Source organism: Podarcis raffonei, chromosome 2, assembly GCF_027172205.1.
Source record: "Podarcis raffonei isolate rPodRaf1 chromosome 2, rPodRaf1.pri, whole genome shotgun sequence".
Classification (NCBI taxonomy): domain Eukaryota; kingdom Metazoa; phylum Chordata; class Lepidosauria; order Squamata; family Lacertidae; genus Podarcis; species Podarcis raffonei.
Window position 1 is genome coordinate 94,000,199 of NC_070603.1, and position 17,494 is coordinate 94,017,692.

Sequence of the window (17,494 nt, forward strand, 5' to 3'; positions counted from 1 at the left end):
ATATGCACACATTTTATACATATCCAGCAGTAAAGTACCTGGGCCAGTTTGCCTGTAATTTGGGATAGTATGCTTCAAATTATTATACCTATTTTTCTTCCTGTTAGTGAATTTCCCCTCTTTTTTGTGAAACACATTTTTATTTGATTTTCCAAAATACAACAAAAACAATTCCCAATCTATTTATTGAGATTGCTCTGAATCTCCTGACTCCCCGCCCCCATCCCTTCCATGGGTCCTATTAATTCTATTTTCAACTGCATATCAATTTTTCATCTTCAACAACAACAACAACAATAATTAAATTTATATACCGCCCTATACCCAGAGGTCTCAGGGCGGTTCACAGAACAAGATCGACATAAAAACCTCAATATATATATATATAATCAAAATAAAAACAACCAAATAATACCCCCCTTACATTATAAGTGTGTTTAAAATCCTGCTAATGTTTTAACCTGTTTACAATGACTTTGTATATACATTATAAACATTTCCCATTCTTTTTAAAATTTCTTGTCTTCTTAATTCCTAAGCTTCCCAGTTAGTTTTGCCATTTTGGCATAGTCCATCAACTTGATTTGCTATTCTTCTCTGGTCGGGGTTATCTCTTTCTTCCATCTCTGGGCTAACAGCATCTAAGCGGCCATTGTAGCGTACATTAACAGTTTCCTTTGGGATCTTGGTAGTGAATCCCCCCCGACCCATTTTGTGGAAGCCATATTGAACAGCTTCCAAATTAGTCTGAGCAAATGGGTCTGCTTTATGAAGCACGGCGTCGGGACCCGAATCAAATCTTGTGATCAGTTGCCTGCTTGCATTATCCCCTTGAGAGAGCTAAGAACAACTTCAACTTGGGTAAGTTAGATTAGGAAGAGGGGATGAGGAAGAAGAGGCCATAAACACTCTATCTCCCTGTGCTGCTGCTTTCATCAAAATAGGGAGGAAAACACAAGAAATAGTAAAGAAGAGAAAACCCAAGTTTTTTTAATGGTCAGGAGATCACACAGATCACATCTGATTTTGTTCTCACTAAACCTCATGACAGAGGTGGGAAACTAGATGTCCTTCAGATGTTGTTAGACTACAACTCCTATAATTTTTATTTTTAGCCATGCTGCCTGGGGATGATGGAAGGTGGAGTTTAAAAACATCTGGAGGGTCACTGCTTCCCCAACACTGCCTTACAACAATCCTACCAGGCAGATATTACTACTTTTGTATGGCTGAGAGAAGGTTGAAAGATAATGACTTGCCTATTGTAATTTTTTGGCTGAACAGTGATTTGAAATGAGCACTTTGCATCCTAAATTTACAGATACTACGACAGTTGTTACATAAAAACATGTGCCAAGTCTGACTCCTTCACATAAGAATTTTTTTTGGGGGGGGACCCTATATTTTGCTTATTTTGTTACATATAGGATGTGACTGTCGCCTGAATTATTCCTCTATATATAGGCTCATTGTGTACGGTTGACTTGTGTATGCTGGATTGCACCAAAGCTGAGCCAGTTAACCTTTGTCTTCCAAGGCTGTGTCTTGGAATGCTGTACTTACGTTCATAATCATTCATATCTTTGTATCTTCAATGATTTTCAATTAATCCCCTGGGACAGATTCTCTCTCATCAGCGCAAAGGGAGCTGATAAAGGACCACAGTGAGTTATTGTAAACACCTGCACGTCACATCATCTTTCTGTCAGTCCTGACTGTTCGTAGAATATCAATAGCTAAAACGGATTGGGCAAATGACCCTGGCACTGATGAATTGCTCACTCCAAAGGTTCCTGTGTTTTCAATCTGTCAGTTTCAGATGGAATAAAAAAGCAGAAATACTCATACTTTCTCTAAAAGGGTCATTTAAAAACATATGTTAAATATGACTTGTTTCATAATGAACGACTGGTAGTGCACTGTAGCAGAACTATGTACTTTATGAATTTAGGAGTATTAAGGTGTAATTTTGTAGCCAAGCCCACAGTGGACTTAATGCAATCCATTATATTATGATGATAATATATAAAGTATTTTCTTTTGAAATTAATGTAATCAACCTTTTTTCCTTTTCAAGTGTTCCAATCATATTGTAGCATGAATAATACAATCCATAAAAAGGTACTACATAAAAAAGTGGAATTGTTACTATTAGTGCTCACTCACATGAAAGGAAGCTAAGGGGTATTCTTACATTATGCTGGACTGGGGCACAAGTAACCTTTACCGGCCTCGGCCCAGTATACCTGAAGGAGCATCTCCACCCCCATCGTTCTGCCCGGATGCTGAGGTCCACTTCCAAGGGCCTTCTGATGGTTCCCTCATTGCGAGAAGCAAAGCTACAGGGAACCAGGCAGAGGGCCTTCTCGGTAGTGGGGCCCGCCCTGTGGAACGCCCTCCCATCAGATATCAAAGAGATAAACAACTACCTGACATTCAGAAGACTTCTTAAGCAGCCCTGTTCAGGGAAGTTTTTAATGTGTGACATTTTAGTGTATTTTTGGTCTGTGGAAGCCTCCCAGAGTGGCTGTGGGCTCAGACAAATGAGAAGTGTCATCTTGAGGCAATGCAGAAAGTGGGGAGTGGGGGAATGCAGACAGCAGGACTATGAAGTACAGCATTTGAGGACTCTTGAGTGCAATCCCAACCATGTCTGCTCTGAAGTAAGCCCCACTCAGTTCAATGGGACTTGCTTCCAAATAAGTGGGGTTAGGATTCAGCTCTGTCAGTTTGATGGGGAGGGATGGCAACTGGAGGGAGAGAAGTGACAGGGAAAAGTTTGCATCTGTTGGCTCACTGTACAATCCTACATAAAGGGACCCCTGACCATTACGTCCAGTCGTGGCCGACTCTGGGGTTGCGGCACTCAACTCACTTTATTGGCTGAGGGAGCTGGCGTACAGCTTCCGGGTCATGTGGCCAGCATGACTAAGCCACTTCTGGCGAACCAGAGCAGTGCACGGAAATGCCGTTTACCTTCCCGCCGGAGCGGTATCTATTTATCTACTTGCACTTTGACATGCTTTCGAACTGCTAGGTTGGCAGGAGCAGGGACCGAACAACGGGAGCTCACCCCATCACAGGGATTTGAACCGCCGACCTTCTGATCGGCAAGTCCTAGGCTCTGTGATTTAACCCACAGCACCACCCGCGTCCCACACAATCCTACATAGTACAATCCTAAACATTCCTACTCAGAAATAAACCGCCTCAGTTCAGTGGGGTTTATTCTCAGGCAGGTGGGGTTAGGGTATGATTGCAGCCTCACTGTGAGTGGAACCTTAGAAGAAAGAGGATAAAGGTGGTGTCTAAAAGTCTAAAGCAGAACAGAGGGGCAGAAGGAACGAGAAAGCGAATGAAAGGGAGGGAGACCGTGCAATGCTAACCACGTCTACTCAGAAGTAAGTCCTACCAATTTCATTTGGACTTATTCCTAGGTAAATATGCAAAAGATTGCAGACTTGGGGCTTCACCATGGATGCAACAAGTGATGAAGACAATGTGCTGGGGATGGGGCTTGGATTTAGCATGATGGAAGAAGGATGAAAGTTGGTGTACAAAGTGGGAGGGCGGAGATGTTGGGAAGGAACTGAATAACAGGAGGGTTTGGGAACAGAACCTAAGAAGCTGTCAGGCCATTGGTCCTGACTGGCAACAATGATCCCGGAGTGCAGACTCTCCCAGTCCTATTTGGAGATGCTGGGAATTCAACCTGGGGTCTCCTACATGAAAAGCAGATGCCCTGACACTGGCCTGGAGCCCTTTACCCCATAAGATAAGGACAATAGTAGGGAAAGCTCTGCTTGAACTATGGAATCTCCCAGGCTTTTAAAAGCTGCTTAACATTGAAACAAGAGGCTGGTAGGTCCTTCCTTTAATGCAATTAATGCTCTCAAGATCCCATTCAAATAAATAGTAGTTAAGAACAATCAGTAAAACAGAGAATCTAATTGCCACAGGAGTTTGGGGGAAAGCTTTCCTACTTCAGCTGCAACACTGCGCCAGAACCCTGTTTCTGAAAAAGCCCTTTAGCAAATGTGTTAGTCCCTTTCTAATTAAAATAGCACTTTCCTAATTTCCAGCATGTGACTTAAGCACTGAACTAAGCACTCATGTATTCCCCCCCTCTTTTGAACTTCTCTTAAATTGAGACTCCGCTGAACAGAATGAACGCTATTAACTCAGTATGTTTGAATGGAACAGCTATTATTTCCTCATATGAACTATCTTTAGATGAGGTGTGTAGCTCATTCTGGCCAAAATTATATACCAGCAGTGTTAAGTTGTGGCAAATTAAAAGGATAGCTAAATTGTTTCAGCTAAACCAGGAAGTTGACTGGTCTTGGATGGGGTTATGCTTATATCTTGAGATGTTTAACATGTAACATCTAATTCCTTAAAAATCAGCACTGGCACACCACAGGGATGTGTGCTAAGTCTCTACCTGTATTCATTGTACTCATACGATTGTGTATCATCTGACCCATCTACTGCAGTTATTAAGTTTGCAGATGACACCACCATAATGGGTTTAATAACAGGTGGAGATGAATCAGCGTATAGAGGGGAGGTCCAAAAAGTATCTACATGGAGCCTTAATACTTGCACCTTAATATCAGCAAGACAAAGGAGATTACAAACCAGTATGATTAACAGAGACCATGGGTGGAATTACTGCTTGACGAATGGAATGAACTTCTGTCACTGCCTCCATTTGTGCTGTTCCTAAGGGTTCTCCTGACCTCTGTAGAGCCAACTTGGAGGGCACAGAGGGAGTGGGGAGATCCATTGTGCTTGTGGAAGTCCTTCTGGTAGCAGGGCAGGTTAGCTGAATTTGCACCCATATCTTGTCAGTACTTAAAGTGTGCAGGCTAACAATGTTTCTGATTCAAAGTGCTGGCTGTGGTTTTTCCTTCCCTAAATGGCCTGGTCTTGAAGCGCTTCAAAGTATAAGTTTTTGAAGGAGAGGCAGGACAGAAATATTTCAATAAACAGACCCAGTCCCAATATCCTAATATACAAGATGCTGATACCTGACATGACTGGAACTGCACATACTTTACCAAAGCAGATCAAATATGAAGCAAGCTCATACTAATTAATTATTTGATCGCCAAACAAATGAGTTAATAATAGGTCACCCTGAGCTACCCTATGACTGAAGCTGTCACCATCTAAGGCAGAACTAGTGAAGTGGGGAATTGTTAGCAATGTTGCATTTCGGGGAACTAATTATTTGAGAGTTGTAAAGGCTTTTGGTGCAAACGATTTCCATTCCACAATCAGACTTTAGACAAACTTCAAGCAGGCATTAATGGCACCATCTTATCTGACTTTAGCAGGCATTTGTCTTAGAAATAAAAGTAATTACTTGCTTCCTCCTTGCCTGTTCCCACTGTAACGCTCCTCTGATGTATACAAATTCTCCAGTTGAACAAGAATGCCAAAAGACAGTAGTACCACCTGCCAAATTATCCCTAATCATGACACTTGTGTTTAGTCTGGCTCCATACCAGATATTTTCAGGCATCTAAACAATGTTCTCAGCATTAGCACTGAGGCAATTTTTCCACGGCTCCAAAGTTCAGTTTTCATAACCTGTGCCAGGCCACATATTTTCAGTATAAAACATGTTATTGTCATGAGATAGGAGTCATTTATTTTTTTGTCAATATGAAAAACCACTAGAAGGCCCAAGACCCACAGTGAACCAGATGTGAATTTGAACCGCTTGTTTAATTTTATCTACATCATATTCAAGGACTTGGCATGTGGATTTCTTCAATCAACCCACTTTAAATATATTTTGAGCATGGAAAAAATTGTACTTTGAAGCATTAAAAAATGTAAAAAACAAAACCCACCCTAAGATGTATCAAGGTGTGTGAAAGGACAGCAAACTGCATTGAATGCTTTATTGGCCATCTGCCATCTGCTGAGTGGTCGTCAATAATGATCCATCAAACAATTAACACAGCTAATAAATTAGTCACAAAGTAACCTAATTTGCCAGCCACTAGTAGGCACCAGTTGGAAATTAATGTACTGCAGCTATTCAGGATCACACCTGACACAAAACCAGATGGAAAAGTAGCATGACATAACAGATGATGATTAATGATAAGGGTGACATATGGCACTAATTGGTATTAAGATTCTGTAAAAATCAGTACTCTACTACTGCATGTGTGTATGTGTGTGTGTGTATGTATATATATATATATATATGTATGTGTGTGTGTGTGTGTGTGTGTGTGTGTGTGTATATATATATATATATATATATATATATCCATTGCCTTCTGTAGGGAACAATACTGCATGTACTGTTAGAATCCATCATAAACTATATTACTCACCATCTGTCTCTTCTGTACTAGGTAGAATCTGCAAACTTTTCTTTCTTTTTCTGGGAGTTTCACTTAGCCGGTTAGGAGACTGTTGCTAGAATACTAATGAATTGCCAATACATTTCCATACCTAGTATTAAAACAGTGCATATTCCTGGTCACGTTGGAAGCATATTCTGTGACCAGCACCCTGCAAGTTCTATGTCTTCAAACCAGCAGGAGTTAAATGAGATCATAAATCTGGTCTCCTTTTGAATATGAAAAAGTATAGCTTGGGCCTAGTTCATATAAGCTCTTCCACAGCACTGGAGTTTGGCAAGGGTTATGTCACTATTTTATTTTATTTTTTTAAATTATTCAAAGCATACAATACTAGTGGGAAATACCCAGTATTGCTCAGGAATTCTAAGAAACACCTCCCCCCCTTACAAATTTATAAATGGATAATGTTATTTGTTAGTTTCTAGAGCTGTATACACACACACACACACACACACACACACACACACACACAACCTGGGTAAAGCACTGGCCCGAAACAAGTTTGAGCTGGGGCTAATGTTCAATTAGGGCTTTTAAAACCATATACAGTTGGATGCTGGGGTCAGGGGGAGATGCTGTATCCCTTCCTCATCTCCTAATCACACTGCAGAGCGGCGGAAGGTTCAGTCCTGGGTGATGCTTAATTCATTTGGTTCACAGTCAAGAACATGATAGTAATGCAGATCCCTCTTTGCACTCTTGGTGGGTGGTACTGCTGCTGCACATTCTTGTCTGCTGTGCCAGGCCCAGTTGCCCACACCTCGTGGCTGTCCCCACTCTCACATTGTTTTCCTCAATGTGTCCCATTTTTCCCCAGCTGTCCCCACTGACACAGACACCTTCTCTGATTCTGTGGCTACCATTTACCTGACTGCTGCTACATTTTGAGAAGTGGCCGTCTGACCCAGATCCACATCAAACATTGCCTCCCCCAAGCAACTCCAATGTGACCATAAGCAGTGCTTTTTTTCTAGAGAAAGAGGTGGTGGAACTCACCATGAACACCTCCCTTGTTTTATTATAATGGCAATGGAGCCCACCTTAGAGGTGCCAGAACTGAGTTCTGGTGGGCCTGACCCAACACAGGGGCAGTAGCTGGTTCTTTTCTGCTCTCAATCCTGCTGAGGTCTGCTTCCCCAGTGTATTCCTTGTGGGTAACACACTGGAATAGCAGACCTCTGCAACCAGGATTGCAGTGGACGGTTAAATCCTGCTCACACTGATCATGTTTGTGGGTTCCCCTGCCGGGAGCAGGCACACACAATCAAAGCACAGTATCAGGCCCCACACTACTTTTTGCAGAAGCTGCCTGCCTCTCCTTCTTCCCACCCAAAACCCGAGTCCATGACAGGCTCAGATCACTCAAGTTGATCTGTAATTGATTCAACCAATTCAGTTGAAGTATGGATCAGCCTAGATCTGCCTGATTTGGTACAGAATTTTGGCTTTGGTCGAATTCCATACATAGACATATTATTTTAGTTGGTTAAAATCAGTGCAGTTTGGAACAGCTCAGTCTGCTATCTTGATTCAAAATGGTGTACAAAGGCATACAGGCATAGGCCATAACCTGCTTCTTTATCACACCAAAGTGGACAATAGTATCTTCAGAGGCATCCAAATCAGTGTTGTTTGGAACCATCACGCCAAATTGGATGACAGTAGTTTGGAACAGCACAAAATCCTATTGCTTTCTTGTCCAATTTGGTTAAAATCAGTCCAGTTTGTGAAGCAGTTCTCCCACCAAATAGTGTATACAAAACACCTATATTAGGCTGGGATATGCATAAAAAAAGTAAAGGTACCCCTGACCGTTAGGTCCAGTAGTGGTCGACTCTAGGGTTGCGCGCTCATCTCGCTCTATAGGCCAAGAGAGCTGGTGTTTGTCCGCAGACAGCTTCTGGGTCATGTGGCCAGCATGACTAAGCCGCTTCTGGCGAAATGCACTATATTGGGGATACAAAAATGTATTACACTAGCAAAAATATACATATTAGGCAAAATTGCTTCCAAAATCTGTATATTGGAAGAAATTGGCACTGCAATGCTGAAAAATGTTCATTACGACTTCATTGTTTAGATTGCAAACTGAGACAGAAATGTGGAGAATGGACCTTATGACGGGGGAAAATGAGGAACAGAGAGAAACCGAAATTGACTGATTAGTCCACTCCTACATGTGACACAGCAAATGAAGAGAAGAGCTCTTTCCGTTCCTGGCATGTGGAGCAGAACTAGAAGAAGAAGAAGAAGAGTTTGGATTTGATATCCCGCCTTTCACTCCCTTTAAGGAGTCTCAAAGCAGCTAACATTCTCCTTTCCCTTCCTCCCCCACAACAAACACTCTGTGAGGTGAGTGGGGCTGAGAGACTTCAAGGAAGTGTGACTGGCCCAAGGTCACCCAGCAGCTGCAGGTGGAGGAGCGGAGACGCGAACCCGGTTCCCCAGCTCTCTCTAGCTGTGTGGACTGGGCTGATAAGTCTTAGTGGCAACTGACTTTAGTTGGGGTTAGACCTGAGTCTCAGAACATGAAGGTATTATCCCCTCACTGCATCAGATCACTTCTGGGGAAGGGCGGGGAAAAGTTAAATGGAAAACAAGAAACTCAAAGGCATTAGAAAAGGATGATAAAAGTACAGCAGGGTTGATCTTCAGTTGCCATCACATCTGTTAACCATGAATGAAAAACAGTCAGATTCGTGTGCATTAGATTTGCAGTCCTTGAGAATATAAATAAGACTGTCTATTGATAATATACAGCTTATTGTTATAAAGGTCAGAATGGGTTGGATTTGATAATACGCCTAATTGTAGGCAATCCACAACACACAGAACATGCAATCCATGAAGAGGGAGCCCTCTCACAATACCAATAACCTTTTAAAAATAGCCTTAAGAATAGACAAGAAAGAGAATATGTGTATGCATTCATAAAGCTGTATCTCTTCCCAATTACCCCTTTAGCAAAAGAGATCAGAAAGCTGAACAGCATTTAGAGGTAAAAATCTAATGAATTTTCTTAAGACATCAAACAGGAAGCATAAGAAAAGAAGCACAGAATTAAATACAGTCAATATGGTTTTGGAAAGAGAAGGTCACGACTCCCAAACTTTTGTAAATTCTTCAAAAGCGTGAATTTCAGAGGAGCCCTAGGGGATAGAGGGACCAAATGTTCTGTGATATTGTTTAAAAAAATTCTTCCCATAAAGGCATTACCAAAGACATACCTTGGGAGTTCCTGTCTAAACTGTAAAATCAGAGCACAAGGCAAAAATTAAACAGCTGCCATTTTATAGTGATCTGGATGGGGTAGAAATAGGCAAGCTAGAATAGGCAATGAATACAAAAGCTGCCTCAGACATGATGATAACTATGGGGAACAGGAAGCACACTGCTCTGCCATTGCCAAAGGGAAATTTTTGTGCCTTTCTATGCCCAGGGAAGTTCAAGGACTCCTTAAGCGGAAACAGCTTGTACACACCTCCCTCAGGAGGAAGCACAGATGTAAGAGAGAGGTGTGGAAAACAATTGCTCTTTGTGTCCCTGCATCAGATCTGAAACAATTATAGAGTTGTCATGACAAAAGGCTGCACAAGGGTCTAAGGCGCTGTATGTGGGTGCTAGTAATACATTCAGTTCATTCTATAATGAATTACTGACCCATCAAACAACAACAACAACCATTTATTATTTGTACCCCACTTATCTGACTAGATTGCCTCAGCCACTCTGGGTGGCTTCCAGCATATATAAAACTGTAGTAAAACATTAACCTGAAAAAGCTTCCCGATACAGTCATACCTTGGGTTACAGATGCTTCGAATTGTGCGATTTCAGGTTGCACACTGCGCCAACCCAGAATTAACAAAACGGGTTACTTCCAAGTTTCGGATCTTGCGCATGCACAGAAGCGCTAAATTGTGCTTTGCGCATGAGCGCCGAATCGTGACCCGCACGGTGCTGTGGGTTGCAAACATGCTTCCCGCATGGATCATGTTCACAACCCGAGCGTCTACTGTACAGGGCTGCCATCTGATGTTTCCTAAATGTTATATAAAGAATGTTATATAAAGAAGATAAAATACGCACCACTTTCCCAGTTTTTATCGAGAACTTCAGCTGGTCCTTGGGTGTTCCACAGGGCAGGACCTGAACCAATGGATTCAAATTACAATGAAAGAGATTCTGAATAAACATTAGGGAGAACTTTTCAATGGTAGGAGCTGTCCAACAGTGGAATGGACTACCTTCAAAAGGTGGTGGGCTCTCCTTCATGGAAGGTTTTTAAAAGAGGTTGAATGGCCATCTGCCAAGGATTCTTTAGCTGCAGAGCATTGGACTTGGTGACCCTTGGGGTCCCTTCCAGCTCTCCAATTCTTTGGTTCTATGAGCTCCCACAGGAATATCACATGTTCTTGCCTATCTGATATGCGCATGTTGTTCTGCTTTGTAAGCAGTGCCTCTGCCATGCTGTATCACCTTTCTCTGTGGTTTATGTTTCCTCACACAGTAGTTAAAAAAATTGCTTTCGTGTAAGAACTGGAGGAACAACGGCTTTAATAGCTGTGTTCGAGAGATGTGTTTCATTAATTCGCCTCATGCTGCCATGAACATAACCCAGTCAATATAGGGGGTTTATGTTCTCTGCTTCTTTACTATGAGGATTTTATCTCTCTGACCGGTTCCCCATAGATGTTAATTTCCCTTCCATATAAAGGCTGCAGTATCTCTTCTGCAGTGGTGATGGCGTGTCTGGCATCTGCATCATTAGAACAAGGGCTGGCTATTGTGTGACGGAAAATGACTTCTGGCAGGAGTCCTGCCTTCATGTTGCTTGTTGGCCTGGCTCTCCACATTATCCTTGCCCTTGTTTAGGGATGTTCTTCGTCTTGTAATTGCACCAGCTGAACACATTTCCCTGAGAGCGTGCCATGGAGAAAGAGAAAGGGAACAAACCACTGAAGAGACGGAACAGAAAGTGTTATTCCAACATTACAGACAAAATAAAGATTTAAAAACAAACAAACAATAAACCCTAAATCAGTTGATTTAGGCTTTGTTGTGCCTTTTAAAATCTTTTTTAAAAAAACTATTATGATTTAGACTAGGTACATGCTAGAGTCAGGATTGGTTTGTTAGTATTGTTTTCAGGATTACCAGAGGAATCCTGTCAAGGCAGGTAAAGAACTGACTTGAATGTGGATGCATCACCAAACAAATGACAGATAAACAGATGCATGTGACTGTGTGGCAGGAATGGGAAAGAAATTGGATTTCATTTGCACTGAAAGGCAAAGCTCCCTAATTTGCACATCCTGCAATGGAAACTCTGTCATCCTTCATACTTTTCTGATTTTGTAACGAGCTTCTTCAAGCCAAGTAATGTGTACCAAAATGTATATTCTAGGGGAACGTAATGCTTTGCAAAAATGTGCACACTGGGGAAAATTGCATACCAACATCAGGAAAAATTCACTCTAAAATGCTAAGGAATTTTCATGGGAATATGTTCACAAAATTCACAAACTGGAGAACTGAATTTAAGATTTGAACAGGAGAGATGAAGATAAACTGAAATCAAAGGATTTGCCTGTCCCTACCACGTGGTATGTGTGCTTTTTTCCTCTTCAGTTGGAATTTCTTCCTTTCTCTTTTAAAAAGATCTCCCCACCCATTAGTCCCAATGGGAGAGAAGATAAGAATACCAGCCCCAGCCCAGTTGTCAGGAGAATGAACTTGATGGACCTCTCTTACAAGCAGGTCAAGTGAGAAAAAAGGCTACCAATATGGGGGTTAAAGCAAGAGAAATGAACTATAAGACACCACTCTGTGTGTTTGTGTTTGTGTGTGACTTGTTTATGGGAGACCAAAACAATCTTCTGCTACGTGTAACTTCTGTTTTCTATCCAAATGGCATGAATGTTTCAAACATCCTACTATTCCTTCAAGGCAGGAGACCTGCCAAAACTTGTACAGATAGAATTTGTGTGGTGGTTATCCTAACTGCTTGCTCTCACGCTCTCTCTTTCCCCCCCTCTGTAACTTTTCTGTGACCTGTATATAAGCTGTTCCAGACTTTCAGTTTTACATCACAACAAAAACAAATGTAAAATTAATGGGGGGGGGGTGAGGTATACATGGGTTTTTCATCCAGGACTTGTGTTTTACAAATCTTCCATTCATTTATTTACAATGGGGCTCAATTGATTCATCCTCCCTTCATTTTGAAAGCAAAAGTGCATTCTAAATTTAGACCTCTGGACCTTTCACCTTGAGCATTTTGTCTGCTGATAGTGGTTAGATGTCTCAGTGAGGTGCATGATACTCCTACTTAAAAGATTTCCAGAATAGATATGTATCCTGCCTTGCAATTAGGGGTGGGAAAATCTGTCAATTTTCATTTCTCTTAAATTCTGTTTCTCCCCCACATCAGTTTATGATTAGTGATGTGTATTTTTTTAAGTCCTCATGAAGAACTGCCAACATTTTAGTGTGAATTTCTCCTAATATACACATTTTGGTAGTTATTATATATGCACTTTAATGCTAATTTTACCCTAGGAAACACGTTTTTGTATACATTGCTTTTTTAAAAAAAGGGGGGGGGGGAATAACCAGGGAAGTTTGTCTGCCTCCTTCATTATATATCTTTAGGTTCCAGGCAAAAACATTCCTCTTCAACCAGGCTTTTGGTTGATTAATATTCCATGGCCTTTTAAATGTGTTTGTGGGAGAGGGGTTATTGTTTTGTTTTGTTTTGTTTTGCTTTGCTTTGTGCTATCCTGTATTTTTATCTTGCGATATTTTCGGATGAAGGTCGGTATATAAATTAAATAATTAATAAAACCAGAGAGGCACAAATTTCAAAGGATTGCTGTGTTTTGGTTCACATACTGTTTCAGGAAGTGTGAATTAAGTTAGTTCACCTTTAATTCAGAGAAAGTTGACTATTAGGTGCTTAATACTTCTGTAGCTGTTTATGATAACAGCAAATGTACTATTGGATTGGTTTTCTCAGAAAATGATTCAACTATCTATTTCAGTGGCTGGCCCCAATTTTTCATGTTGTCAAATTGAATCATAGTCACCTATTCCCTCACGATGCACGCCTCATGATTTCATAAGCTGCTGTAACTTTCTTCCACAGCTGTTTCTGAACAGTTGTATTAGTTTTAAGACAAAAGGCATATTATTCATTTATTTGACCACATTGGTTTCCTCTTCTTCTTTGCTTCTTCTTCATAACATCCTTTCTCAAGTGGGACATGTAACTATATGGCATTGTTCTCACTTTCCTTATAGCTCCTATAACAGCCTTCAAATGTTGCACATGAAATCAACATTTCAGTAAGTAGTAAGTGTTCCCTCTAGATCCTGTTTCCCAGCTTCCAGTGGTAACATTCTGCAATAAGAACAGTTTGACACAATCGGTTAGGGACCGCAGTCACAGAATCATTGAATTGTAGAATTGGAAGGGACCCAAGGGTCTTCTAGTCCAACCCCCCTGCAATGCAGGAATGTCAAGTGGATCATCCATGATAGATGGCCATCCAACCTCTGCTTAAAAATGTCCGATGAAGGAGAGTTCACCACTTTCCAAGGGAGTCTGCTCCACTTTTGAACAGCTCTTACCATCAGAAAGTTCTTTCTGATATTTATTCAGATTCTCCTTTATTATAACTTGAAGCCATTAGTTTGGTTTCTACCCTCCATCTTCCATGTGACAACCCTTTAGATATTGCAGGATAGCTATAGTATCTCCACTTTTCAAGGCTAAACATACCCAATTCCCTCAACCATTCCTCAGATGGCTTGGTTTCCAAACACTTGATCAGGTTGGTTGATCTCCTCTGCACACATTCCAGCTTGCCAATATCTTTCTTAGATTGTGGCATCCAGAACTGGACACAGAATTCCTGGTGTGGTCTGACCAAGGTAGAATAGAGTGGTACTATTAATTCCCTTGATCAGGACACTATACGTCTGTTGATCCATAAGCTTCTTTTGCTGCTGTATTGCACTGTTGACTCACTGTGAAGCTCGTAGTCTACTAAGACCCCTAGATACTTTACAGTAGATGTACTACTGGCAAGCCAGGTGTCTCCCATTTTGTATTTGTGCAGCTGTTTCTTCCTGCCTAAGTTTAGAACCTTACATTTGTCCCTGCTGAAATTCATTTTGCTAGTTTGGGCACATTTTCCAATCTGTTAAGGTCATATTGAATCCAGATTCTGTCTTCAGTAGCATTAGCTACCCCTCCCAACTGTACTGTTAATTTTTATCAAAAGTTTTCAACATAAAATACAATAAAAGTCAAACTAATCTAAAGACAAAGAATAACAAAAACAAAAAAACAAAACAGGAAGAAATAAAAATCAAGAAATGGAGAGACAGAAAAGATAAAGAACCCCCTCAGCTTAATTGGAAAGTGGATCACCAATTTTGAGCACTGCAGGATGGCAAGGGTGGGGAGGAACATTGATCCATCTATTTTTGTTGCAATAATGGGCACCAATTCATTGCTCAGTTAAAGTTATGGAAACAAACACAAATAATTATATTTAACAATCCTCATAGTTTTACGCGAAGGTCTTTTATATTCTGTTTGCTTATCCTTCAGTGTTGTGAGAGGGACGTCTGAAAAAACACATGTGTCCACCACATGTATGGACACCACTGTACACCACTGAGAGAAACTGAGAGTTTTGCATGGAGTCTGGAGGTGCGTCTGTTTAAAATGTGTGTATAACTTTAACCCATATGCCTAACAGAGAGCTTGCCCCACCAGGAAGTAGGGGGAAATTGTTTATTGCACAGAAAAGAAAGACAGAGAGTAGGCACATGCAGCTTTAGACAGCAGGGTTACCAATATGCAGGGAACAAATGATCACCAAAAGCAGAGTATTTGCTCTGTTGATCCTGGAGATGGACCTGAACAGCAGCAAATTGGGTTGGGTTAAGTTTTCCTCTCTATCCCACCCCCCTGAAAAGATAGCCTAAATGATTACCTTTGTCTACATTTAGCGCTATGCGTTGATATTGACGGTGCTAAGCATGCACATTCTTTGTAACCCAACACAGCATGTATCACAGCAGCCAAACATTAAAGTTCCACAGTCCTTTTGCAAGATTTTATATTACAGTAAACAACAAGCAACATACACTGAGAATTTCCCAGCTTTCTTATTTATTTTATGCTTAAAATCTTATAGGTGTTTTTTCCTTAGGTTTAATAAAATATCCTAAATGCAAAATGCATGTGGCACAGTAAAGAGAAAAACAAAACAAAAACCTTTAAGTTACTAGCTTCCGGAAATACTTTATTTTGTATTTGAAGAATAAATGCAGATACAGTATTTTATTTTATTTTAAAAACCAGGAGCACACGCTTGAGGCATTTAATATAAAAATAAAATAAAGATACTAGTTGTGAATAATTTACCGCCACTACTAGACTAAAAAACTCAGTCTAGACATACATTGTCTCTATATATCCAGTTATTAGATTTTTAAACATGAAGTTTAAACATTTCCTACAGTAACAATTTAAGGTTGTAAGAAGCCTACTAGATCAGACTATAGGTCCATCTAGTCCATGGGGTCACAAAGAGTTGGACATGACTAAACGACTAAACAACAACAACACAGTCCAGCAGATGCCCATGGGAAGTGGAAAATACACACTCACCAAGTAAAACACTAATAGTAATAATAATAATAATAATAATAATAATAATAATAATAATAATGATAAATAAATAAATAAATAAATAAATTTTATTTATATCCCGCCCTCCCCAGCCGAAGCCGGGCTCAGTGCGGCTAACAACAATCAAATAATCAAACGATCAAATAATCTAACATTCTAAAAACATTTCATTATAAAAATTACTTAAAATCAAATTAATGGCAACCGTTAAGCAAAATTCTGTGTAGGTTGCCAGAGGAGGGAGTCAGGCTGCACCCTGACCAAAGGCCTGGTGGAACAACTCTGTCTTGCAGGCCCTGCAGAAAGATGTCAGGTCCCGCAGGGCCCTAGTCTCTTGTGACAGAGCGTTCCACCAGATTGGAGCCGCAGCCGAGAAAGCCCTGGCTCTAGTTGAGGCCAGCCTAACCTCTCTGAGGCCTGGGACCTTCAGGATGTTTTTATTTGCAGACTGTAGGTTCCTCTGTGGGGCATAGCAGGAGAGGGGGTCCCGTAGGTACGAGGGTCCTAGGCCGTATAGGGCTTTAAAGGTTAAAACCAGCACCTTAAACCTGATCCTGTACTCCACCGGGAGCCAGTGCAGCTGGTATAGTACCGGATGAATGTGATCTCACAGCAAAGACCCCATAAGGAGTCTCGCCGTGGCATTCTGCACCCGCTGGAGTTTCTGGGTCAGTCTCAAGGACAGCCCCATGTAGAGCGAGTTACAATAATTCAGTCTGGAGGTGACCGTCGCGTGGATCACAGTGGCTAGGTCAGGGCGAGAGAGATAAGGGGCCAACTGCTTAGCTTGGCGGAGATGAAAAAATGCCGCCTTTGTTATAGCTGTAATCTGTGCCTCCATAGAGAGGGAGGTATTGAAGATTACACCCAAACTCTTAACGGACAGTGCTGGCACTAATTGCACCCCCGCAAGAGATGGGAGTTGCCCCCTCAATCCCATATCGTCCTGTCCCAGCCAGAGGACCTCTGTCTTTGAAGGATTTAACTTCAACCGGCTCCCACGTAACCATCCAGCCACAGCTTCCAAACATCTGGACAGTGTGTCTGGGGCCGAGTCAGGATGGCCATCCATCAACAGATAGAGTTGGGTGTCATCGGCATACTGATGGCAACCCAGCCCAAAACTCCGGACAAGTTGGGCGAGGGGGCGCATAAAGATGTTAAAAAGCATCGGGGAGAGTATCGCACCCTGAGGCACTCCACACACCAAGGAGTGGCGCGATGACAATTCCCCCCCAAGCGCCACCCTCTGTCCCCGACCAGAGAGAAACGAGTGCAGCCATTGAAGGACTGTGCCCTGGATCCCCACGTCGGCAAGGCAGTGGTCCAGGAGTTCGTGATCGACCATGTCGAAGGCTGCTGACAGGTCTAGAAGAATCAGCAGCCCCGACCC